General features: G+C 46.7%; 1 long non-coding RNA gene and 1 other non-coding gene across 2 annotated transcripts; both read left to right on the top strand.

The window, feature by feature from the left end:
* Nucleotides 1–929: 929 nt before the first annotated feature.
* LOC133259187 (uncharacterized) lies at nucleotides 930–15,306 on the top strand. The gene is made up of 2 exons (XR_009740303.1): nucleotides 930–1,174; nucleotides 14,341–15,306. It is a non-coding gene; the product is annotated as an uncharacterized LOC133259187 (long non-coding RNA).
* An 11,104-nt stretch (nucleotides 15,307–26,410) lies between these two features.
* LOC133259993 (small nucleolar RNA SNORA70) lies at nucleotides 26,411–26,545 on the top strand. Its single transcript, XR_009740652.1, has one exon. It is a non-coding gene; the product is annotated as a small nucleolar RNA SNORA70 (small nucleolar RNA).
* The last annotated feature ends 450 nt before the right edge of the window (nucleotides 26,546–26,995 follow it).

The following is a 26,995-nucleotide window of genomic DNA, read 5'->3' as shown; positions in this document are numbered from 1 at the left end:
TATTCACAGCCTTTTCCTACAGAAGCTGGCCTTCTCTTGATACACACTTGCCTTAGCTGATGCTAACACAGTGGGAAGGACTTCATTTGGGAATTTCCTTTCTTTAAAAGACTAGTTTCAAACTGAAAAAATTTTAAATGCTGGTTGACAGATTCCTACCTACACCACCACCTCTAGAGGCAGGGGGGCGCTCTTTTGTTTCTTGTTCTGCGGTGTTTTTGATCCTGAATGCTGAGAACTAATTACCCTCCTTTGTGCCACTAGGCCAACTTTTTATGAGCCTTTTTTTTCTTTCATTGTATGGAATCAAATCATATGAACTCATTTAATTGGTTTATTTTTTTGAAAAAAAAATCCATCTAATAGAAGGAGGAAAACTAGAAAATAAAACCAGTTTCTAAAAACTTTAGCGTGAAACACATGGATTATTTTTAAAAAGAAAACCTCAAATTAAGGATTTAATTGAAAAAAATCCTTTATTTTCTTTTTTTCACAACTATAATCATGCAAAAGGCAAGAGAGTTTCTCCCCTTTGAGTTGGGGAGAAAGTTATTCTTTGAAATGACTTCAGGGATATGATTTCATCTGTATTTCAAACGCATTAATTTCAGACCGTCCACAGTAGGTAATGAAGATGCACAGATTCAGGTCAAATTCACCCTCCGGAAAAACTGCAAATTAAGATGCTGTTGATTGATAACGCCATCGGCTGTCTTAATCGCCGTGATCAAAATCCAAATAGTCAGGAAAGGGGCCCGGGAGGGTTGCGTTTGGGCTCTAAACAAACCCTCGACCAAACTCGGAAGCCCAGCCGGTGCTTTTCCAAACCTTTTTCCAGGCAAGAGACCCCACCAGCCTGCGTGGGGCTCGCAGTGTTTCTCGAGTGGTTCAACACCCTCCCCCGTCCCCCAAACGCAGACACACCCCGACCCCGCGAAAGGATCTCTAGGCTGGCAAAACACGCGGTGGCGTGTTGGGTCCCAATAACTTGCAGGATGATTAATGAGCGGCTTGATCATTTAATATCGCGTGTGATTAAATTATAAGGCGTGGGGGAGGGGAGTCTAGGCCGACGCCGCCGAGTGAGCGGGTCTCCGCTGAGCGCAAAGCCGCGCTCATCCTCGGCGTTGCGCCTGGCGAGGCTCGGCGAGAGGCTGGTCCGCGCCTTCCCAAGGTCAGTGGGTCTCGGGAGGGGAGCGCGGCGGGGCGGGGTTCGGGGGAGGGTGGCTCGGAGAGGGGAGGGGAGAGCGCGCCCCGGGCTGCCCAGGTCTGAGCCGGAGAGCTGGACAAGCGGCCGGCTCTTCCCCGGGCAAAGGCGCGGAGGGGCCGGAAAATGGCCCCAGGCAAGCGGAGATGTTTCTTACCTCCCGGCCTCCTCGGCCCCAGGGGCCTGGGGAGTCCCTGGGTCTCCGCGACCACTGGGGAAAATGGGGGGTGGGGACTGACCCCGCGGGGTCTCTCCCTGCCCCCCCGCCCCCGCCCCCGGCTCCTGGGTTTGGGGAGGGTTTCCGTGCCGGCGGGGCAGTGGCGGACGACGGGTTGAGCCATCCAAGCCTCCTCTTCCCCCTGCCGATGCCCCTAGCGCCGTCCCGCGCGGTCGGGGCGGGGTGCGCACCCCTAGGTCCAGGCGCGTCCAGGAGAACAGACGGGCTTTCACGCTGCGCAGGAGCCCTCAGCTGCAGGAGACCCCCTCCAGGCTGACGAAAAAACGCAGGGCGCATCTCGGGGTTCCTGGCTTCATGTACTAGAGAGGAGGCAAGGAAATGCGATCTAAGCCCCTTCGAGGTTACTGGGGGCGGTGGGGGGGAGGGGCCTTGCTGTCACTCCCTTCATCTTAAAGGCCGGTGACCAGGCTCGGGCGTGGACATCCCTTCCTGCAGGGGAAATGGGAGCGCAGATTTGGAGGCGACAGGCCCGCGTTGACCTGCGCGGGGAAGGGGCCCGTTGTCCTCGCGCTGTCGCCGGCGCCCAGGCAGGGTCCTGCCCCGAGCCAGGCAGGCGCTGCTAGTGCTGCAGGCGGGCTGAGCGCCCGGAGGCTGCGCGGGGACCGCGGTCTCGGAGGGGGACCCGAGAGGCCACTGACAGGCATTGGAAGCGTGGCCTATCACTTCACGATCGCGTCGTGGGGGCTTCACGCTTAGCCGGGAGAGGCCCTCGAGAGGCGGGATGTGTGTCCCCAGGAGCCCCTCGGAAACTCCACCCCGGGCGGTACAGACGCTGAGCAGGAGAGCGAGGAGGAAGCGCCACGATCCGGCTCCGAAGGGCCCGGGCGTCCAGGTCGTGCCCGGGGCCTGGCCGGAGGACCGGTGCTGGCTGTATTTTCAGCCTGACGACGAATCCTGGAGGGGACGCCGCGGGCTGAACCCAGGCTCCCGCTTTCCTTCTGCCGGAGAGCCCCGAGATTGCGCCAGTAGTGACCGCCTGGTGTCCGGTGGCCTGGGCTCCAGGTGCGGTGGCAGAACCGCCTCCCATAAAGAGGGGGAGCTTCCTTGGCGTGGCTGCTCCGACTTGCGGAATTTCCATCCGGCCTCAGCTTCTCGGATACTCGGAGGCAGCGCCAAGAAAGGGAGGGAGTGATGAACAACCAAATGGACTTGTAAACAGAGATCACAGGACGGGATGGGTGAAAGGAAATACGTATTTGGTCTCAAAACACCCCCAAAGAATATTAAAACACAAAAACAGAAGAACAAAACTTCCGGGGTAGCTCAGCTAGTAAAGAATCCACCTGCAAGGCAGGAGACCCCGGCTCCATTCCTGGATCGGGAAATTCCCCTGGAGAAGGGGTAGGCTACCCACTCCAGCGTTCTTGGGTTTCCCTGATGGCTCAGACAGTAAAGAATCCGCCTGCAATACGGGAGACCTGGGTTCGATCCCTGGGTTGGAAAGATCCCCGGGAGGAGGGCGTGGCAACCTGCTCCAGGATTCTTGCTTGGAGAATCCCATGGACAGAGGAGCCTGGCGGGTTACAGTCCTTGGGGTTGCAGAGTCTGGCAGGACTGTAGGACTAAGCACAGCACAGCACAGAGCAGAAACAGTCCACAAATTGGTTCTGGTAGGCTCAGCTTGAAACGCCTCTATTAGCACAGGGTACCTACAATTCCTGATTATCTGGGACACACCAAAAAAAAAAAAAAAAAAATTCTTCAAGAAAAAAATTTCAAAGGGTGGGGTGGGGTGGGGTGGGGTGGGGTGGGGTGGAGGAATAGACCAGAAGCATTATCTCCTCCTTGGTCACGGGCATGGCACTGGAGGTGCCTTTCTCTGGGGTGGGACTGGTCCAGACTTGCACCCTCTCTCTTCAGACCCCCAGGCTCTACAGAGGAGGCTTCTGCCTTCGTAGGGCTGGTTTAATGAGTAAAAAAAGGCTCCTGCCTCTGAAAACGGGAGTCATTCCACAGAGAGGTGACCTCGGGTACCAGGAGCGTGAGCACTGGCACTCTACCCCAGGCACCCACCTGCTCCAAGCTCAGAAGTGGAGGTTGTGGGCTGCTCCTTGTCTCTTTTCATAAAATCACTCCTTAAATCTATTCCTCGTCCGTGCTTCTCTCAGACACATGCTGAACCCCTGCATCCGGCTGCCACCAAACACAGTGGCTGGACCCGCAGAGAACGGTTTAAAAGCTAGGGGCCAACTTTTTCCCCCAAAAGAGGCCACATGCCGAGTGAATAACGGGCACTTCCCGGACACCCACATCTTCCCCAGGTATTAAATTCGAGTTAAAGAAACCAGACTCAGAAGATCCTAGATGCAAGTGTGTCCTTGGAAAGAAGGACTCTGAATCCCCAATATTAATATTAACCTGGGGCGTGGGGTGGTTGGTGGTGGTGGTGAGGAGAGCCAAGCTAGGTTCTCCTTCGCAGATTATAGTCAATCTGTTGTCTGACTAAAGGCCGCCAGGACACTGTGAGGGCGAGGGCAATCTCCAATTTCAAACGACTCCCCAAGGTTCGAGAGGAGGAAGTTACTTTTATTCTTTCATCCACAAGACCACTCGTGTCTAGTGATGTCGGCCACCTGCAAAATGACGTCTAAGTTGGTGGCGCACTGGGTGGCCGTTGTCGGTCCAGCGTGCCAGGACGGGAGTCCAGCGGTCTCTTCGCGGCCTCTCCGGGCCGAGTTTGCGCATTCATTTCACCCCTGGCTCTCCACCGTTTAGGCCAAGATCGGGTATAATGGGACACACTATCAGCAGACAATTACCCTTTCAGAGGATTCGCTTCTCCACACAGACACTGTTATTTGAGAAATAGGATCGTTTGATTTCATATTGCACTAAATAACACCCAGCCGGTTCAAATTGCCAGCTTCTTAAAAGCCGCCCATTGGAATAAATTGCGGCGGCCTCTTTTGCTTTTCAGGGCAGTATGTTGGGCGCCGGGCAGAACCCGTAGAAAGAACTATAGAGCCAGCCCAGAGCCATCGCTATTGGTGGCAACAGCTCTGCCACCTCGCAGGCAAAGGCATTCAATAGCCAACGGTCTCCGGCCTCCGCCCGCCAACTTAGAGATGGTTCAACCTCTTAGCTTTGGAATTAAAATACGCAGCCCTAGAGGCGCGCAGAAAGCGCTTCGGGCCACGCGGCACTTTAGTGTCGAGCGGAGAAAGGTGGCAAAGGCGCACCGCCCAGATCTCTGTCCGCCCGGCCCGACGTGCTTGGAGAACGCCGGGGGTCTGGGGCTCCGCGGCTGATGTGCGCCCTTAGCTTCGCGAGTCTAGGGGTCCTGGCTGGAGTGTCGCTGCCGCCGCGCCCTGGCCTCTAGGGCGCCCTCCAGGCCTGCGGGCCGCGGCGCCTCTCTCTGTCCTCAGTTAGGAGCCTTGATTTTCGGGGTCCGACTGGGGACAGAAAGAAGAAGGGGCCTCACTTGGCTTCAGCGCGGCGTGGAGAGGGAGAGAGCGAGGACGAAGGGAAATGGGAGAAGGGGGCGAGATCCAGTTGGCTGCCCACGCACCGCCGCCGGAGACGTTTCATTAAGAATTGAGCTTTCTGAAGTTGGCCACGAGCTGCGGTTTAACTGACACTGTTCAACTGGGTGGCAATTGTTCAGCTTGTTGGGGGCGATCTGCCCCCACCCTTTTATATACAACAAGATTTGACTCCTCGTTGCTCGGTTCATTTGTGCCAAGGGACAGGGTAAATTTAATACGGCCGGGGCCTTGGAGAATCTATTGAAGTCTTTATACCTTTGTGTTAATGTACTTCACCGAAGGCCGAATTAGATTTCCCCGCACCCAGGTAAATTGGAGGCCGCATCATAGGATTGCCCAGAGACAGCGGTACACTGAGATCTGGGCCGTGAGCTGGAAGGACCCTTTCAAGGTGTCCTGAGATGGAGACGGAGTTAGTCTGGGCTTTTGGGGACTGGTGACCGGGGTGGGGTGTCGAACTCTTTCCCTTCCCTGGCGCAGGGAGGAGCCAGGAGCAGTGGGTTGTGGGCGTGCGTCTAGAGGGAAGGCTATGGGAGCCCAGAGAGTGGAAAGTAAGTGGAAACGCTGTAATTGGTGCAGACTTTAGCTCCGGAACCGACTGGGAGGTTGAGGGGAAAGTGTGGGCGCCCGAGTGTGCCGGCACCGGGCACTGGTCCTCGTCCTGCGAACCCTGAGTCTCCCTGCTCCTTAGCGCGTGACCCAGCCACCCATCTCCCCAGAAAATAAAAGCGCCTCCCCAAAGGCCCGAGTGTACCCAGCCCAGATCCCGGGCCGCGATTGGGCCGTGCGCCTCCCGACCAGCACTCGGGGCCTGGGAGGAGGCCGCGCAGAAGCTGCTTCCCACGCCGCCAGCTCTGGCCCTGCATGTGCGGATCCAAGGCAGGCACGGGGCTGCCCACCCGAGCCCAGGAAGAGCCCCCGGATCTGCTGCATTCAGGTCCCTCCCCCGAGCCCTCGCGTCCTCACTGCGGGCGGCACTTTGCCCCAGCTCCCCACCTCCTCCCTGAAGGAATGCAGCCAAGGAACCCTTTTCTCGGGGGAAAAAAAAAAAAATTGCTCAAACGAGACAGCTTTTCGAGTAAACAGGAACAAGGTGATGAAATTCATAACAGCCGGGAAACAGGTCTTGGCTGGCTCCCATCTTCGCTGTCCGCGGGAATGGAACCTCAGAGCCTCGCGGGGAACGGTCGCAGAACGGTCTGCGCCACTCGGACCCGGGGCCGGAGCCCTAGAGTTGGCGGAGGCTGCTGCCCGGCGGGCTGTGTCCCTGAGGCCCCCGCAGGGTACTCCCGGGACCAGGGGACCCCGGGACCGCGTGGGTGGGCCTTTCCCTCCGCGCGCACCTCTTTCTGACCCGAGCAAGGCAGCGCGGTTGACATCCAGCCCCGGGTGGGGATTACTGGAGTCCACCCTGTGCCGGCTTGGGGGTCCGGGGTAAGGTTGATGAGACCCCCGTCGTCGCGTGGCTCGCTTCGGCTCCGGCCTCGGGCGCTGGCCGCGGCTTGCGGGTCATCCCCTCGCTAGCCCTACCCGCCCCGGCCCGGTTCACGGCCGCAGTGCGGGGCCCCGCGCTCCCCTCCCTCGCGTGCTGTCCCTCCACGTCGCCGAGTTTACCAGCGCGTTTTGTTCCCTTTCGGATTCCGGGCCGAGGGGCTGTCACCGTGCTCTCCTCCGACGGACGCTAATCAAGTAATTTCCCCATCCCAGCCCCATCAAATTGCTCTTTAGCTGTTGAACCGCGGAGTTTTGCTCGTCTTTTCACATGCTAATCACGCCCATTCAGCGGCTCTCGGTGGGGCTGTTTGTCGCGGGATAAATCTCCTTGTTTGCCGGCTGCATGATTAATTGATATTGTTGTCTGGCTTTTGTGGGGGCCGCGAGGAGCTGAAAGGCGGCGCGTCGTGACTGCGCCGGGGGGCCGCTGGAGACCTCGTCGGGCCGCCGAGGTCCTGGTGAGGTCGAGCCGGGGCCGATGACATTATGCGCCCGATTTGCTTTTCCTTATTAGAAAGATGATGAAAGACTCAGAGACCCCAGGTTTACAACCCACCACTGGGGCGAAGAAGCCGCACAGAGCTGAAGCCGCAAGCGCAAACAAAGCCTGGGCGTTTGCTTAGTTCAGAGAGAAAAGTAAGCTACTTCTCCACGCAGGAGACAATTAAATGCGTTTCGGCCCACCCGGGATTTCAGTAGGAGTTGGACGGGCGCGCTTCGCGTGGTGGTTTGGTTTTTCAAGCAAAGAATAAAATCTGATTTTGTTTGCTTTTGGTTAGTTGGTTGGTTTTGCTTGTCTGTTTATTTTTTGGTTGGGGGTTAGACACAGGTTAAAACCTTTACAAGATAAGTAAAAGGAAGCCGGAGCTCAGATGGAGACCTTGCAGCCCCCGGTCCACCGATGTAAAGGCGCTTCCATGTCTGACCCGGGTTTGCCAAGTGCGTGGGGGTCACGCGGAATCGCGCACCAGCGCTGAAACCGCAGAATCGCTAAGGTCCGCGTCCGGCTGCAGGCGCGTGTTTCATCTGCCAGCACCCGTCTCTACCCATGGCCGTGTTTCCCGCCATTCTCAGGTGTGCAGCCAAACCCACAAATTCCTGCGCCCTTCGCATCCCTCCCGTCCCTCTCCTCCGAGTCCTGAGATTTTATTCTCTACGGACAACCCTGAAAACTTGGAGATTCAATTAAATAATTCCAGTTACGCGGTGCTCCTACCGCCTGCTTATTGCAAATATTTCCTTTTTTCGAGTTCTTAAAAAAAAAAAGCAAAGAGAAGAAAAGAAACTGTCGCCTTCGCTTTCACTGCGCGCAGGGTAATTGATAGGCGCCATCGGAGGTCAGAATTTGCATAAGAATTAAGAGCAGTAAATTAATTTAATATTCCATGCACATCTCCAATTATTCCTGGAGACCTTTGTCTCCGCGGCTGCCAGAGAGGGGATTCAGCTGGTCTTCAGCCAAACAACATCTGTGCGGTTAATAATTTGATAAACAGCTCATACAAATAGTTTCTGAATTATCTGGCAGTCCAGTGACTATTGTTTGGAAACGTTTTGGCAGAGTCTCCCTGCGTTCTCCGAGGGCTTCAGGCGTCTGCCCAGACAAATGTCTTATCTTTCAAACATCAGCAGAGGACAATGTGTAAAATAAGTCATTATCATTAAGTAATAACCCTGCCCCTTAAAAAAAAATAAAAAATAAAAACGCCTGGGTTGTCAGGGTGCCCGTAGGTCGTGTATTAAAGACCCTCAGATGGATAGACGTCCTGGGAAGGTGGATAGAGTGAAGGGAGGATGTGAGTGTTGGACTGGGGGGAGAGGAGGCTGTTGTGGTGGAGACTGTTTTCCTTTAATATTGGGATTGAAACTGAGCAATTGGATTTGTACATGGAAATATTTACAAGGCAGGGGAGAGTCATAGTGGGGAACCAGGAAGGTGGGTGGGAAGGGGACAAGTTTTCACCATATTGCTTCTTGTACCTTTCAATGGTCTCCTTAACTATGCATATTATTTATTCCAAAAATAAAATACATAAGCCACAAATTGAGTTATCACATCAGGAGTGAGTTGATTCTACTGGACAAAGTCCTTACCTGACTTCTTTCCACTTCTCCTCCTGACCACACTGTCTTCTTCCTACCTTCATCCACATCCAATCCCACCCCACCCACCAACCAGTCTTCCACAAAGCACAAGCATGTCAGCCAAAACACTGAGTTGGCCCATAATTAAAAAACAAACAACAACAAAAAGAACACTTGCAGAATGATGCCATCTTATTGAAACAGACCTGAACTGACACATTGTCTCCGCTTCCCCTGTCTCTACACTAAAGATTTCACAGCTGTGATTATGTCCCTTTATCTTTCTGCCACCCATCACAGAGCCCTGTTCCTGATACAGGGTCTGGAAAGGAACCCTTTGATCTTGAATGGGACCCAGACAACATAATTTTTGCAAGCTGTGCATTGCAGCTCAATTTACTCCATGTCTGTCTATATCCCGGAATTGTTCTGCGCTGACTTCACTGTAACAGGGTGTTCGGCCAGGGTCCTTATCTCTGTCTATACATTCCTACACGTTTGATGTATACACCGCACCCATTCAGTATTCTACTTTCTATTTCCTGCATTGCTGACCATATAAGTACTTGAAGCCACTGAAAACTACCCTAAAGTTCTGAGTTGGTGTCAAAGCAGTAATATGATAGAGCTTTGTCCTTGTACTCTAATGACCCTGGGGTAGCACTGAGCTTTAAACACAGGCAAGCCCTCCAGATTATAGGTCTAAATATACAACTTTACAATGAATACAGTGCTTGCCTGGGCTCAATGAAGGAATTACTTTCCAAGAAAACAAGTCATTGTGTCACAAGAATACAATAGCATTACTACCAAGTACCTTCATTTCTTCTTTTACCGTTTTCTTCTTGCATTTCATTAATTTTTTCCCCCTTAGAACTATAGACACCGCCAGGCCTTGCAGGCTTTTTATAAGCATACAAATCGGCTCTGTTATTTATGACTAGGGGGTCTCTGTCTGCATCTTTTTTATTAATTTCTGACTTTGATTCAGACTTCTCTAGTCAGCGGGGTGATTTGAAAACATTTCTTTTCTTAAATGGAACATTATCAATTCTTTGGGGAACCATTCTAATTTTAAACACCAACATATTCAGTTTCTTAATCTGTAGCTCTGATGTTACTCATTTTTATGCATCCAACCTATCCCCTTTGGCAGTAGTTCGTTTATGCCTGATATTTATCTTTTTTACATTTGTTTGACTATTTTTCAAAGCAGTATATAGGCAGAAACTGGCTATTAAAGAGGAAGGCAGGGAACTCTGATTATGTTTTAAACTCTCTAAGTAAAGCCACAGAACACTGACATTTTGAGAATTTTTTTTTTTTTTTAACTAATGAGCCCTCTCCAGAAAAGCCGTCTGTATACCATTAAAGTTGATGAGTTTGGAAGGATTATCCTGATAAATGCTTGGCTTCTTGGTGATTAGACATACTTTCAACACAAATGAGACTGGGGTTTGCATTTGTAGGGGCTTTTGCTGAGCATCATGGGAAATTTAGGGGGAAAAAAATCCAGAGTACCACCTGACTTTGTAGAGTTCAATGCAAAGGTAACTGCACCCATGTATTCTTGTACTGAAAATATTGGATGTACAGTAACAGGTGACAGTCAATAACTTAAACAACATGCACCCTGGTTATTTCCAACCTAACTGTTATATATATATATATATATATATATATATATATATATATATATATGTTCTTAAGAGAAGTTAAAGAATGACTAAGGGGCAGATTACTGATTTAAAAACTCAGTGCTATCTCTATCAAGGATAAAAAGATTACTTTTTAAATTTGAGGGATAAGAACAGTGTGGAGCCATCAAACAAATTCTTTCAAGTCATTTGCTTCCACTGCCCTTAAAAAAAGAGACAATTTTTACATATATGATCCAAATCTAGTGAAAAACTGAATTTCAAAATATACAGGTTAGCATGTAAAAAATGTGAACAGCATTCACTTAGTCCCGTCTGCTCTCATTTTTCTTGTTTTAATATTTCAATGACCAGTGCTAGGTCTTGATGCTGGGTGGGCTGCAATGAGCTGATACTATGCTCAAGAGGAAAGAGTTTCACCACTTAGCTTGTGTGTGGATAATGGCAAACCAAGAACAAGTCTGAGTTCTTCAGTGATGACTGTAAAATGTCCCTGATCATCACAGATGTCAGCCAGCCCCACGGTTCTTTCTTTTTTCTCCCTAGCCTGGACTTGTGATACAACTGACAGTTTGAAAAACCTCACCTAACTCCAGGGGTGCTCTTCACATCACTGCCATTTCAGACTTATATGGATTTTAAAGACACTGTTATGCTGAATGGCAGGCAGTCAATTTCCTTGAGGAAGAGGGAGAACCATTGTTATTACTTTTAGAAATTTGGGGCGGGTAAATTGGGAGATTGGGATTGACATATACACACTACTATATATAAAATAGATAATGAAGAGCAATCTACTGTATAGCACAGGGGACTCGACTCAGTGCTCTGTAATGATCTCTATGGGAAATAATCTAAAGAAGAGTAGATATTTGCATATGCATAACTGATTCACTTTGCTGCACACCTGAAACTAACACAACATTTAAATCAACTATACTCCAATAAAAATTAATTTTAAAAAACTTGTACTAAGGGCCAGCATGGACTAACAGTGAGGCTGGTTGTCTCTGCTTAGAAGAGAGGGTCACAGGCAGTAGAGACTGTGGGCCCTATGCCATTTGACTTGTCTTGAAAGTTCAATCTAATGTGGACTGAACTTGAGAGGGGTTCCAAAAGCTTATTCTGCTTTACTGACTCTGTGACACGGGGAGGTGGACCCTGCAGCATGTCAGATTCTTAAGCATAACATTTGAGACCAGCCACAGTAAGGGCTGGAATCAGTGTGGGGGCAGAAGGGAAAAAAAAAATGGAGGGCAGAGGCTTGTAGTTCTAGTTGTCCACTAACTAGCTGCAGGCACTTGGGCAATCACCCAATACCCTCATGTCAGAGATTCCTGTGTGCCACAAACCGCAAATTTATTCTTTTCTTGCTGGGCATATGGCTGCTCATCTGGACTACATTTCCCAGCCTCCCTTGCAGCTGCACTTGGCCCATGTGACTAAGTTCTCACCAATGGAAGGCAAGCGGAAGTGATGGGCATAGTCATCATCTCATACTTGCACCTTCCTGTTCTGTCCGGCTGGCTGGGAATGATGCTAATGGAAGCTACATATCGAGAGTGACCAAGCTCCGCCAATGGCCTGGGTTTATAAGATGACTTTGTAGAGCAGAGTGAGCTCTCTCACCCTGGACCATTACTTGAAAAGAAATAAATTTCTATTTTGTTTGAAAAACTGCATATTTTGGTTCACTTTGTTATAGCACTCACTCAGAGGAATCTGCATCCTGGCTTTATTTTTCCTAACTGTAAAATGAGAGTATCTTCATTTGGGTTTCTCCAAAGGCAAGCAGTTTACTGGGAGATGATCTCAGGAAATACTAGTAAGAAGCAGGGTTGAATGACAGGGAAGGAAAGACAACCCTTAGAGTATATTATAAACCAAGCTACCACTGTGGGCAACTGAGATTTAATTCTACCAAGGGAACTCTGGGACCCAGTGTAGAATACCTGCCTTAGAGTGAGTCCACCTGAGCTGAGATGTATGTATGTATCAACTCCCATCAGTCATTCATCACACAGGGTGTCTTTTCCCCAGCATTTCTGGCCTGTTGCACAGGCAGGTGGGGTTCAGGGGCCAAACAACAAAAAGACACACAAGTAATGAAATGCCTGTACTGGTGGCTGAATGTTGAGCTGGAGCACAATGAAGCATAAGGGCAGGGGTCTGCTGATGGGGCATCGACAGCATCTGTTACAGAGGGCATTGATGAAGGGCCTAGAAGATCCTCCTCCCACATTAAAGTTACCCAGGCCCAGTTTCTGGATCTGCGTTCTCCTAATTGCTAATCTGAAATGGCTGCTTTAGCCAGATTGGTTTACTCAATTTAGGGTGCCCCCCAAACACTGTGCATTCATTCTCATTTTATTTGTGCTGTCTTCATATATGGAAAACAGCTCAGCACTGTGTCCTTCCCTTTTACCAAACTTTATCTGTTAGTTATTTATTAAAATAATTTTCTTGGCCGCACTGCACGGGCATGCAGAATCTTCATTCTCTGATCAGGGATCAAACCCATGCCTCCTGCATTGAAAGCAAGGAGTCTTAACCACTGAACCACCAATAGTAAATACAGAATGGATACAGAAGTCCCTGTATACATTATTTATTGCTGCTTAACCAACCACCCCAAACTTAGGGGCTTAACACAACAGCAATTTTTTTTTTTTCACAACTTTGTGAGTCAAGAATTCAGGCAGGGCTTGCTGGGCACGTCTCCATGAAATGCCAGCTGGGCTTATTCCCGTGGAATGACCCAGGTGTCCTCTATCTTCCAGGACTCTCTTCATATGGTCCCAAATTGTTCAGTAGCTCTGCCTGGACTTGCCCACAGCAGGCAGCTGGGCTCCCAGGGGAGGAGATGCAAGCTGCTCCTTGAAAGACCTGTGCACTGCAGGTCTACAGATGTTACTCCCGTCTCATTCTGTTGGTTAAAGCAGTTCACATGGTATGTCCAGATTCAAGAAGGTGGGAGATAGGCTTCTCCTCTAGGGAGTGGGAGGAACTGACCTGGCCGCAACTGGATATGGTCTACCCTGCCCTGCTCCCTCTTCTACTTACTCAGATCCCCAAGTCAGACTCCTGTCCTGCCTCACGGAGGAAGCCTTTCCCATCACGCTAGTCCACCCGGGTCTCCCAGCCCTCTCTGAACAACTAAAGGCACCTCTTGTTAGACACACTTTTTATTTTGTCCTTAATTGTTTACTGTCTTGTGAGACTTTGTCACTATTTATCGTGGGCTCTTTGAGGACAGAGAAATCAGGTTAGAGTTCTAGTATAAAGTCCCAACTTTATAGTGTTGGAAGCACACAGTGGGCTTTCAATGTGCATTTGTACAAAGACAAAGGGAGGACGGAGAAGTAGGGGCTGGATGAAGGCAGTGATGTGTACTTGATCATTAGCGCTCATTTCTAGTCGATTAATCTAGAGTCTTCAGCTGCTTATTCTGAAAACCTAATCATTCTGAATTCCTCCCAGCTTACAGGAGGTTTTGGTGACACAGACTGCAGGCAGAAATCACCAGGTCTGTAACTGGATGGGATCATGTGGAAGGTGCCTAGAAGACTTCCCTCCCTGGGAGGCAATATTTCCTGTGTCAAGATTCCCACCCCCCCACACCCCGCTCATTTTAAAAAAAATTATCCTTATTGGGCTGTACCGGGTCTTAGTTGGCGCACGCAGGATCTTTGATCTTCACTGAGGCATGAGGGATCTTCCAGTTGTGGCTCGTGGGATCTAGTTCCCTGACCAGGGATGGAACCCAGGCCTCCTGCATTGGGAATGTGGAGTCTGAGCCACTGGACCACCAGGGAAGCCCCAAGCATTGCTGTTGTCATTTAGTTATTAAGTTGTGTCCAACTCTTTGTTAACTCACAGATTGTAACCCGCCAGGTTCCTCTGTTTGTGGGATTTCCCAGGCAAGATATTGGAGTGTGTTGCCATTTCTTTCTCCAGGGGATCTTCTCGATCCAGGAATCGAGCCTGCATCTCCTGCTTTGCAGGCGGATTCTTTACCACTGAGCCACCAGGGAAGCATTGTCCTCTTGTAAAAATACAAGTATGACCTGTTGAAGATGGATGGGAAATAGTGGGAAGTGGGATGAAAATTTGAATCTCTGATGTCTTAGTGAAAAATATCTGATAAAATCAGTGTTTATTTTTCTGTTGCAGAAGAAGCTGGGGCAGCAGCATGAATGTGTTGGAAGATTGGAGGCCACTGATGCTGAAAAAAGGAGAAAAGAGGGAGGGAGCCTCCTGCAGACAAGTCACCTTGCTCATATCAGCCAGGCCAGGTGTGCGGGAGACATTCTGAATAATTCATCTTTCTGGGCATTCAAAAGTGGCTAGTGGTCTCATGGACAACTGAGAAAAATGGGAATATGAGTGGGAGGAAGATCCCAGAACCTGTGAACCTGGCTATGTGGACAACCCCTCCATTTCTGGGATCCAGTCTTCTACGATGTGACTGGACCCTTAGTCACTAGGTTTCCAAAGGCAGGGGAAGCCTGTGGGAAAACTGACTCAGGGTGTCTGCAGTAAGTGAAATAAATGTTGTGTGTTAGTTGGGCCTTTAGTAGAACCACTAATGGAAGATCAGCAGACCACCGGGATGGGTGGGCACCAGGGCTAAAAATTGATGAGACTCTCATGTTTGCTCCTATATGCAACCCCAAGTCACTTTTTAATTAAATGCTCTGAATTGCCTTTTTGGATCAAAACTTTCTCTGTTCTGTCAATTAAAGAAGGCTTGCTGCAGCCCACCTCATGGCTAAGGATATCAGATGTGTCTGCACATTATCATGCCTAGTAGTTTTTTGTGTGTTGATGTTGGAGGACATGCAGAAAATGTACTTTCATGGGCCTGGTGACTTTGTCGTGGACACTGGCTCTGGGACAGGCAGAGCAGTACAGCATGGACTTGGGTCACACCTAAGTTTCAGTTCTGCCTCTGTCATTAGCCTGGTGACCTTGGGACATTTGGAAACTTGAAATGTGGGAAAAGGTTTCCTCATCTGGGAAAATGGGAATAGCCACACCCAAGTCACAGGGTTGTTGTGAGTAATAAGTAAGTGTATGTTAAGTTTCTAGAACTTTCCCTGGCTCAAAGCTATAGTTAATAAATGACTTTTAAAGCAAGGTTTTTTTTGTGTTATTTACCATCTCATCATTCACCATGCCACATGTGCTGGCAGCCTGTGTCTGCATTTTCTGTTAACGATCAGAAAATGGTTAGTGTGTAGGCATGTGTGATTCCAAAAGATGGGGGAGAAATTCAAAGGATCTAGGATTTCTGGTCATCCTGTTAATTGAAGGGAATATTTTGATGCCCATTTGGGGGATTCACAGAGAGGATGAGGGGTTAAAGCCATAACAGAAAGGAATTATTTTTATGGTGGAAATAAGAAATGAGCTGGTTATGAAAATTAGTAGAAGCCCCTGGATGGAGCTGTTCCACCTGTCTAGAACATTTAACTCCCAGTCGCGCATTGACTGGTCACTCACACTGCTTCACTGTTACAACCTCTTCTAAGTGAGCAAAGAAACCCTTTCCTGGTGGATAACCCTGGTTATTAAGAGCCATCCTTTTCTGACATTCTCTGAATCCCAGCCACATTGAGATTTGCTCTTCAGATGGGAATGTGAAAGTGAAGTTGCTCAGCGGTGTCTGACTCTTTGCGACCCCATGGACTATAGCCTACGAGGCTCCTCTGTCCATGGGATTTTTCTGGCAACAGTACTGGAGTGGGTTGCCATTTCCTTCTCCAGGGGAACTTCCTGACCCAGGGATTGAACCTGGGTCTCCTGCCTTCCAGGCAGATGCTTTACCGTCTGAGCCACTAGGGAAGCCCCTTCAGATGGGAACCTTGGTAAACAGTCCTGTTTGTTCTGTCTTTATACTTTGACCAAATTCTTCCACATACAATCATGTTTCCAAAAATAAATCCAGAATAATCTTTCCCATCATCTTCTCTTCCATAGGCTATTTGTTGGTTGATGTCACTAGAGTTTGCAGTGTCCTTAAACACTTGGTGGAGCAAACATCTCTCCACTGACTCTTTAACTGAACTAAAGCACTCTGAACAAGGGGCTTTGTTCAGCCTTTTCAGTTAGTCATTTGTCAGGAAGCCTGGACCCAACAGTTTCAGAAAGAATAAAGAGAACTTGGTAGCTTTACCAAACTCCTGTCCACAGATTTGAAAGGGGAGGGGGGGACATGTCTGTAGAAAATAAATTAAAAAAAAACAAATACCCTGGACTTCCCTGGTGGTCCAGTGATGAAGAATCCACCTTGCAATGCAGGGGACATGGGTTCCATCCCTGGTGAGGCAACTAAGATCCCACATGCTGCAGAGCAACTAAACTTGGACCTGGCAATGAAAGATCTTGTATTACTCAACGAAAATCCTGCATGCCTCATCCAAGACCTGACACAGCCAAATAAATAAGTATTAAATGAAACAAAACAACGACAGCAGCAAAAACACCACACACATCTGAGAAAAGGCTGGAAAGCAGTGAATTTAGAGATGTCATCTTTCTGAAGGCACTTGGATGCTTGAGTTTCATTTCCCTCATTGTCATCTGTGCCCCTTGACAAGCATATCTTCTTCCAGGAAATGTGAAGGCAAATTTCTTGGCATTTTCTTCACTATATTCCCCAGACTGGAAATCTTATTAAGGAGCCATTCCTGATGGAATGGATGGAGATGGAAACGAAATGGCCTCTCTGCTCACATTAGTATTTGCTTGAGATGGTCCAAATGTTTGTGGCAGTCATTAAATCTTCCCTCAGCAATATTCGGGTTTCCCAGGTGGCTCAGTGGTAAAGAATCTGCCTGCTAATATAGGAGATGTGGGTTCAATCCCTGGGTCGGGAAAATCCTCTGGAGAAGGAAATGGCAACCCACTCCAGTTTTCTTGCCTGGGAAATCCCATGGACAGAAGAGCCTGGTGGGCTACAGTCCACTGGGTCACAGAGAGTCAGACACAACTGAGCGACTAAACAACAACAAAGCATCGAGGATAAGGGATAAGCCATCTAGGAAAATGGAAATTAAGTTTGCATCACTGCATCCCCCTGTTCCAAATGAGGAATCCATCTCTAGTTTGGGGGGAGGAGGGAGGTTGCATGGTCTTCTTACTGAGTTTTTAATCGAGTTGCTATTCCCCTCTTTCGTTTATGGAGCCATAGAAATGTCTGTAATGAAAGATGACAGTGGCAATGTGCAGAGGTTGTGCCCAAAGAAAATATGACAGCTCTCTCATAGGGCCTGGATGGAAGCAGAGGGAGCTTAGTAACAAACCGCATCGCTCTCTGTCGTGCATACTGATTGCAAATCGTGTGGGCTATCCTCCACTCCGTAAGAAAAAGGTGTGTGTGTGCGTGTGTGTGTGTGTGTGTATTAGAAAGAGAGAGAGAGGAAGAGAGAATTTCTCCCAGTTGATTATGAACCTCATGCATAGCAACCATTGGAGAAATGATGCTCAGGTTTCCTATAGCAGAGCGCGCATGCACACACATACACTCACTGTTATACACTGACAGGCTAATGGCTACTTTCCCAAAGAGTGGTTAGAAAGAAGTAGTAAATGGGACTGTGTTGATGCCGGGAGAAGACCCGGGCAAAGATCAAGATACCCCCAGCGTATCGGATAACACATAATTGGCGGGTCACAGCCAAATGAGTGTAGTCACGCATCGCCGGGCCGGCCTTTGCCGCTGATAAAGACACTTGTAAACAATTCAGTCCCAGAACATGGCAATAATATGTTGATCCGGCGTGTAATGAGGTGTCCCTGGAATCAATAAGCAGTCCTGGAGAGCAGGGAGCAGGGGCAGTGGCTGTCTTTTTGATGACCTTTCCTCACCGCCGAGGACCTCGGCTCCCCTGAAGAGGACTTTTCTCATTTTGCAGCGGCTCCGAGTGTCAGAACTTCCATTCGCAGCCAGCAAATGAACAGCCGGGCCCTGCATGCTAATGACGTCCAGGCTATTTTGCACCTTTTCATCCGCACATTATGCTCTTGACTCTGGAGAAGGTGGGAATTAGGCCGGACCCCGGTGTCAGACTGCCTGACGGCTCGGCTCCGGAAAACTGGTAATTGAAGCTGATGAGTGATGCGAGGGAGGCCTGAATTTGGAAATAAACAGTTTCAAGCACTGCATGTCATTTCTAGAGAGACTGCTGAGCGAATGGAAATGAGCTCCGTTTCTTGAATCTAATGCAGTTTCTCAGCAGGAAAAACACCGTCTTTTAGACAACAATGCCAGTCATTAAGATTTAAATGTTCTGGCGATAATAGAAGAGCTGGCCTCCCCGGTTCACAAATAGCACTTATGTAAATGTCTTTCAACACCCAGATCTACATTTAATCCACGCCCAGGAAGATAACTGTGTCGGAAAGCGGAACCAAATGCAAGCCTTAGTCTATAAATATCATTCATAAGGAGAGAGAGGAAAACAGTCAAATTGTTTGCCAACATGTCACATCGCATCGCCTGTCAACGCTGGTGAAACGGCACCTCCCTGTTCAAACAATGAAAGGATGCTCGGAAGTCTGCCATAAAACACTCAGAAACCACACTTTTCCTGGTTATTTCTGCTCTGATGTATTTCTTTCCAAATAACATACTATGCTAGCCTTTTATGCGGAAATGACATGAACATTCCCTACCTGAAAGGCAGAATCTCTGCTTGGAGAGTGATTCTGTGTACTTAATGTTGCCACAGAAGCTCAAATCTGGACCTGCTCATGTGTAATATTTAAAAGAAGTTCTTTCGTCCAGTGTTTGTTTCACCTTCTTTTAACATGACTAGATTGTCACAGAGGCTTGGACCAAACGTGACATACTGTGCTGGCGTCCTCGTCCCCAGTCTGCTGAGATAATCTGGACCCTGAGTAGTTGTGGCTGTTTGTGAGAAGAAGGGTTCGTAACCTACACACAGACTTCTGTGGTTTAAGATGCTTTAAAAACTGTGTTTATTAGACATGCCTCCCCCCAGCCCTGCCACCGCAGCCCAATTCTTCCTGTGCAGGTGAAACACCTTCAGGAGAAAATTACGAGCCTGCAGGAGAGGAGAACAAGGCCAGTGGTATTTATCATGGCAGGCCTGAGTGATTCATGAATAACCATCGCTTTGCCCTTTTCTCGTTTCTCTCCACCACCAGAAGTGAGAATTCGCGATTTCGGGCCTTTTTCAATTTAATGGTGACATGCAGGATTCTCGCAAGCAGTCCCTGGTTTGTTAGCAGCATCAAGGATATCAGCACAGCTCAAGAGAAACTGAAGACGGCTGGGGTGTTATTGTCACTTCAGTTTAAAGGTAGCAAACCTATCTTGCAAAGGATCAACACTGAATTACTTCAGCATTTCAAAAATATAGATAAGCAATGCATTTCTAATAGCGTACTTGTGGATCCGGGATAGATCAATGAATATTCAGCAATCCTTTGCATGAAATGTATGAAACAAGAAAAAGGATAAATCTTCAACACACACAGACACACACATGCGCACATGCATGCAGGCACACCCACCCCTCATTGTGACAATGTCACCCCCATTCTGTCATTATGTCTGTGTCTCATGGGGTCTCCCTTGGCATAATGGCTAAAAGAGAGGGAGAAAATTGGGGTTACTACTATGCAATGATGATAACTGCAAAGCTGTCTGTGCTTGGTGCACACATGTGCTGGGAATCCAATATTTATACAGTTATTTCTGTGTCCAGAGAAGCATTTTTTTGAAAAGCTTTTATGTGTACTTCTTCACTGGACTCTTAACACAAGCCTATGGCACTAAAGTCCATTTTATTAACATGTAAGAAAAGGGAAGAGAGAAATGATGTGATTTTTCTAAGGTCACATAGCAAATCCACTAGTGAAGCCAGAATTGGAACTTTCCATTTCAAACACTTGCTTCATTCTTTTCTAGAAATCTGTGCTCCCCTGTGTAGGTATTCTCAATAAAGAAGGTGATGCAGTGTTAGGCTATTTCTGCTTCTATCCTCACAAGCGCCACATCTTCCGTTGGTGCTATGAGACTGAAATTGTGACTTGGAAGCAGGATGGGCAACTCTGATTGCTCCGAGGAAGAAGAACAAGGGCAAGATTTTTTCAGTCTTTTCTGGTCACTGGTGGTGGCTACTACAGCAAGAGCATCCCTTTCAAGTGGATAAGGAGTGATTCAACATTGTTCGAGGATCAAGAACATAGGTTTGGCTTTGGTTCAAATCCTGGCTCCATCAAGGTCTCAGTAACTGCAGAAAAGCAATGGGACATCTTTTGCTCATGGAACTGGAACTGCAGAAGTGGGTAGTCTAGGGTGGAAGAAAATGGGCTCAGTGATGCTATCAATGTCCCATGTTCATTTTGTCTTCCTACATCACCTATTTTAGAATGTCATTTCCTTCTCCAGGATGTCTCATGCTCACATTATGACTGCACAGATGCAGCCCTCTCATCTGAAGGAGGAGGAAAGGAAGAGGGCCAGGCAAAGAGCCGGATCAGTATGTCCTTCCAAGGAGCTTTACGGAGGCAGTTCCACCCCCGACTTGCGTTTGTAGCTCTTTGGTAAGAACTTTCACCAGGCTATTTCTACCTACAAAGAAGGTTGGATGGTGCAGTTTTGAAGCTGACATTTCACTGCTCCCTCCATAGCTGGAGTCCTCTTACTTGGGAAGAAGTGAACAGAGATCATGTAATGACTGAAGGAAGACTTTGCTGCCACAAACACTTAGGAGCCATGTGAATTCAAGCTAGTTACTGAACTTCTTTAAGTCTCAGTTTCCTCATCTTGTCACTTGGGAAGAAATAGTGAACTTTTCTTATTAGCGCACCATGAATTGGTTGTGAGACTAAAATGAAATGGTTCACATACGGTGCTGTCCCAGCACAAAAATGTGAGATATGATGACCTAGGAAATGAGGTGTGAAAACATGCTCACCTTACTAGTGATTGGGGAAGTACAACTGAATACTACAACAGGAGGGTGTTGGCACCTTCAGAAACCACCTAGCAGGTAACTGGGACCGTGTTTCTGGAGGGCAATCTGGCAATAAGAATCCTTCTTCTTGGAATGCATGCTAGAGAAATACTTGCACAAATGTATAAAGAGACCTTAAGACTGACTGGTTTGATCTCCTTGCTGTCCAAACCTGGGCTCCGCAGGTGGCTCTAAGTGGTAAAGACCCTGCCTGCCCAAGCGGGAGATATGAGAGATGTGGGTTCAATACCTGGGGCAAGAAGGTCCCCTGGAGGAGGGCACAGCAACCCCCTCCAGTGTTCTTGCCTGGAGAATCCTGTAGGCAGAGGAGCCTGGCAGGCTAAAGTCCACAGGGTCGCAAAGAGTCGGACATGGCTGAAGTAACTTAGCACTCACACATGCGTAATGAGATCTGTCTGAAAATGGTCACTGAAGCCCTATTTGTAATAGCCAAACAACAACACCAAGAAAACCCCAAACCAAAAGACTTCAAACATAAAATACAACAGAAACTGAACAGTCAAAAGAAGAATGTCTAACTGAACTGTAGACCATCTGTGCCATGGATGGCTATGCAGAAGATTATAAGGAAGAAGATTCATATGTCTGCACTGATAAGAAAGAAGGGGAGGGACCTCCCTGGTGGTCCAGCAGCTGAGATCCTACAATCCCAATGCAGAGGGCCCAGGATTGATCCTTGGTCAGGGAACTAGTTCCCATATGCCACAGCTAAAAGATCCCATGTGCCTCAACAGAGACTGAAGATCCTGGGTGCCCCACCTAAGACTGGGACACAGCCAAATAAATACATATTTTTTTAAAAAGAAAGAAGGGGAGATGTATCAAACATTTCTTAAGTGAAAACAGCAAGTTGAAGAATGAGACATAGGCTATGATGTACGTGCTGGTGGTGGTGGTTTAGTCACTCAGCTGTGTCGGACTCTTTGCAACCCCATGGACTGTAGCCCAACAGGCTCCTCTGTCCATGGAATTCTTCAGACAAGAATACTAGAGTGGGTTGCCATTCCCTTCTCCAGGGGATCTTCCCAACCCAAGGACTGAACCTACATCTCCTGCATTAGCAGGCAGTTCTTTACCACTGAGCCACCTAGGAAGCCCATGATATCGTACACGTCACTCATAGAGTATCCTTGCTGTTCCCTTCAATCAATACCTTCCCAAAGGTAACACACTTCTATCCTACAGCATGGACTGTTAGTTTTGCCCATATTCTTTCTATGTGCACATGGGACATTCTCTAGGATAGATTATATGTTAGATTACAAAAGAAGTTTCAGCAAGTTTAAGATTAAAAAGATACCGAGTATCTTTTCTGATCACAATGGCATGAAATTAGAGATCAAGAACAGGAGGAAAACTGTAAAATTCTCAAATATGTGGATACTAAACAACATACTCTTGAATAACCAATAGGTCAAAGATTTTAAAACAATTTTCTGTCTTCTAGTAATTGCCTTCTGCTTTTGAACTGTGGTGTTGGAGAAGACTCTTGAGAGTCCCTTGGACTGCAAGGAGATCCAACCAGTCCATTCTGAAGGAGATCAGCCCTGGGTGTTCTTTGGAAGGACTGATGCTAAAGCTGAAACTCCAATACTTTGGCCACCTCATGCGAAGAGTTGACTCATTGGAAAAGACTGATGCTGGGAGGGATTGGGGGCAGGAGGACAAGGAGACGACAGAGGATGAGATGGCTGGATGGCATTACCGACTCGATGGACCTGAGTTTGAGTGAACTCTGGGAGTTGGTGATGGAAAGGGAGGCCTGGTATGCTACAATTCATGGGGTCTCAAAGAGTCAGACACGACTGAGCAACTGAACTGAACTGAGTAATTGCCTTCATAACTAATTAACTTGGCCTCCCAGAGTTCTTGATTTCTTAATCTTCCTACATTTTCTACTGAACTTCTATGTCATATGAGGATTTGATTCATGTATATCCTTTCCTATTTTCCCCTCCTCAGTTTTGGTAGGTTGATTTTTTGTATTTTTCTGCTGATTGTCTTTACCAATTTTTCTTTCCCTTGTGCTTTTTAATTTAAGCCACTATGCTATGCATTGCTTTTCCTACATACATGAAAAAATGTTTCTTGAGGTACATGAGGCCAGACACTTGTATGTTACTTTTCTGGGTGTAAATATTTTCTCCCTTTTGTATCTGAATGTATTTTTATCTTTGATTCAATCTGCATCACTTCAATTAAAAGACAAAAAATAAAACTCACATGGCAACCCTTGTGTCCATGAAATGGAAGCTTCATCAAATATTAAACCACACACACACACAAAACCAAATTCAGCACCTGCTTCTTCCTTTTATCTGAGTAACAAGGGTGATAAACTCTTTAAATCCTCTTTGAGATCTATGTAAATGACCAAGACAGTTAGGTAGCAAGTGATCTTCAAAGTGGACATCCTTCCAACAAATGATTTCATTATTTCTAAAGGCAGATTGATGCCAAGAAGAAAAAAAAGATAAAGCAAAACCCATCTCTTTTATTACCCCTTGTCCTGTATTTCAGGATGAGGATGTGACATTGGATGGATTCTGTGATCATTTAGCAAATTTTAGATGGTTTTTATTGGGTGTGAGGCATGCAGTGATTGGAGTAAGAAGAAATTGAACCATGGAGTCAGATGTCCAGAAGTTCTGCCTAGAACTTGTTAGTTGTTTTTGACATTTGGTAATTATGTTGCTTAAAATGGGTTAGAGACAACAAACCCAGTTATGTTGACCTCCTATCAAACATTTATTTTGTTTGAATTTTTAGCTTGTAGTTCTTTAACTTTTAATGCTGTGAGATGCAGTGTGTCTCTCCCATACTTCAGATGAAGAAATGAGACTAAGTTTTCAGCTCATGTTAGGCAGAAATAAAGAAAGAATATCAGATGTCTTATCCAAGAATTTCCAGGTAACTGAGGGAGGAGGAGAGAAAAAAAGAGTGAGAGCAATCGGGGGACAAATGAGGTCAAGATGTCCTGGGAAAAAGCCAGAGGCGCCAGGAGAGCAGGACGACCTCACAAGGAAGCATCTTTTCATTATGAAGAAAAGTATTCCTGACTCCTAAATGTAGGTACGATTTAATAGGATTTTAATGTTGAAAATACTATTGAAAGAACTTACAAATATGGCTAGTAATGGGAGATTTAATAATATATTATACAGGAAGAAATGATTGGTTTTGCTTATCTTAATCTTAGTAAAAGAAGACACAAGGGACCTGGAACTTTAATAATTTTGGAAGAAGGAATTAATCTTTTTGTTTACCCAGTGTCTTGTCTTTGGTGAGCAATGAGATTTTGGAGGACGAAAATTTTAACCTGCCTGATAGAAATATAGTGCAAACCAGACACATAATTTAAGATTTTCTTGTGCCCACATTATAAAAAGTAGAAAAGAAACAGGTAAAATTAATTTTTAAAGTTTTAATTTAAACTTTTTCTTCCAGTTTTATTGAAGTATAACTGACATATATGTAAATACATACATATATATATATATCTGAATAGTTTAAGGTGTATAGCATAATGATTAGACTTACATACATCATGAAATTATTATTGCAATGAGTTTAATAAACATCCATTGTCTCACATGCATAGAAAATTAAGGAAATAGAAAAAAATACTTTTCCTTGTGATGAGAACTCTCAGGTTTTATTCTCTGAACGACTTTCATATATGGCATAGAGCAGTGTTAATTATATGTGTCATATTGTACATTATATCCCTAAAACTCATTTATCTTATAACTGGAAATTTGTAACTTTTGACCCCTTTCTTCTGATTCGCCACCCTATACCCACCTTCACTGACCACAAATCTGATCTCTTATTCTGTTTGTTTCTGAAGTATAGTTGACCTTCAACGCTGTTAGTTCCCATTACACAAGACAGGGATTTGATATTTCTATACATTTCAAATGCTTATTTAATTTATATGCAGAGTACATCATGAGAAACGCTGAACTGGAAGAAGCACAAGCTGGAATCAAGATTGCCGGGAGAAATATCAATAACCTCAGATATACAGATGACACCACCCTTAGGGCAGAAAGTGAAGAGGAACTAAAAAGCCTCTTGATGAAAGTGAAAATGGAGAGTGAAAAAGCTGGCTTAAAGCTCAACATTCAGAAAATGAAGATCATGGCATCCGGTCCCACCACTTCATGGCAAATAGATGGGGAAACAGTGGAAACAATGTCAGACTTTATTTTTTCTGGGCTCCAAAATCACTGCAGATGGTGACTGCAGCCATGAAATTAAAAGACGCTTACTCCTTGGAAGGAAAGTTATGACTAACCTAGATAGCATATTCAAAAGCAGAGACATTACTTTGCTAACAAAGGTTCGTCTAGTCAAGGCTGTGATTTTTCCTGTGGTCATGTATGGATGTGAGAGTTGGACTGTGAAGAAGGCTGAGTGCCGAAGAATTGATGCTTTTGAACTGTGGTGTTGGAGAAGACTCCTGAGAGTCCCTTGGACTGCAAGGAGATCCCACCAGTCCATTCTGAAGATCAGCCCTGGGATTTCTTTGGAAGGAATGATACTAAAGTTGAAACTTTAGTACTTTGGCCACCTCATGCGAAGAGTTGACTCATTGGAAAAGACTCTGATGCTGGGAGGGATTGGGGGCAGGAGGAGAAGGGGACGACAGAGAATGAGATGGCTGGATGGCATCACTGACTCAATGGACGTGAGTCTGGGTGAACTCTGGGAGTTGGTGATGGACAGGGAGGCCTGGCGTGCTGCGATTCATGGGGTCACAAAGAGTCAGACACGACTGAGCGACTGAACTGAACTGAACTGATAAATTTCAAAATGATCACCAGGGTAAAACTAGTTACAATATGTCAATGTAAAGACATTACCTATTTATTGACTGTATTCCCCACACTGGACAGGTCACCCCCATGATTCATTTATTTTGCAGCTGGAAGTTTGTAGCTCTTAATCTCTCTCACCTATTTCTTTGTTCTCCCAACCTTTCCCCTCTGGCAACGATCTGTTTGTTCTCTGTATCTATACCTGTTTCTGAAACAGGTAAATTAATTTTAATCATGTATTTCATTTAATCCAACATATTGAAAATGTTCATTTCAAACATAATCAACATAAAAATTATTAATGAGATAGTGTACATGTTTTTCATTCTAACTTTTGAATGTCAGTGTATTTTCCTTATTGATTGGGCATCATAATTGAGACACACCATTTTTAATAGTTTAAGTAATTTGCAGGCAATTAAACTAACTGTGCTCTCTTCCCCGTGGGAGCCTGGTGTGCAATGGCTACAGAAAGCAACCTCCTTGACAATGTATTCAGCCTGTTGCCTGTATGGGTTGCCCTAAGGGACCTTGGAGACAGCCCTTTCCAGTGGACATTCATGACTGGCATGCTGCCCCCAGTCTAGCTCCAGACAGATATGTGTGGTGCTTTTGGAAAGCCCCAGGGCACAGTGGCCAGGGTCCACATTGGCCAAGTCATAATGTCCAAGCTGCAGAACAAAGAGCATGTGATTGAAGCCCTCAATAGGGGGGCCTGGCCTCCAGAAAACCCACATCTCCAAGGAGTGGGTATTTACTAAGTTTAAAGCAGATGAATTTGGAGATATGGTGGCATTTGGCAAAACTAATACAATTATGTAAAGCTTAAAAATAAAATAAAATAAAAAAATGAAGATATGGTGGCAGAAAAGCAGCTTACCCTGGATGGCTGTGGGGCCAAATACATCCCTAATCATGTTCCCCTGGACGGATGGTGGGTCTTTTGCTCACAAGAGCCTTGGCGCCAGCCTCCTTACTCACGACCACCAATAA

This window comes from Bos javanicus, chromosome 13 (assembly GCF_032452875.1).
Source record: "Bos javanicus breed banteng chromosome 13, ARS-OSU_banteng_1.0, whole genome shotgun sequence".
NCBI lineage: Eukaryota > Metazoa > Chordata > Mammalia > Artiodactyla > Bovidae > Bos > Bos javanicus.
Note: the sequence above shows the minus strand (reverse complement) of the source record. Positions and strands in the feature narration are given on the sequence as shown.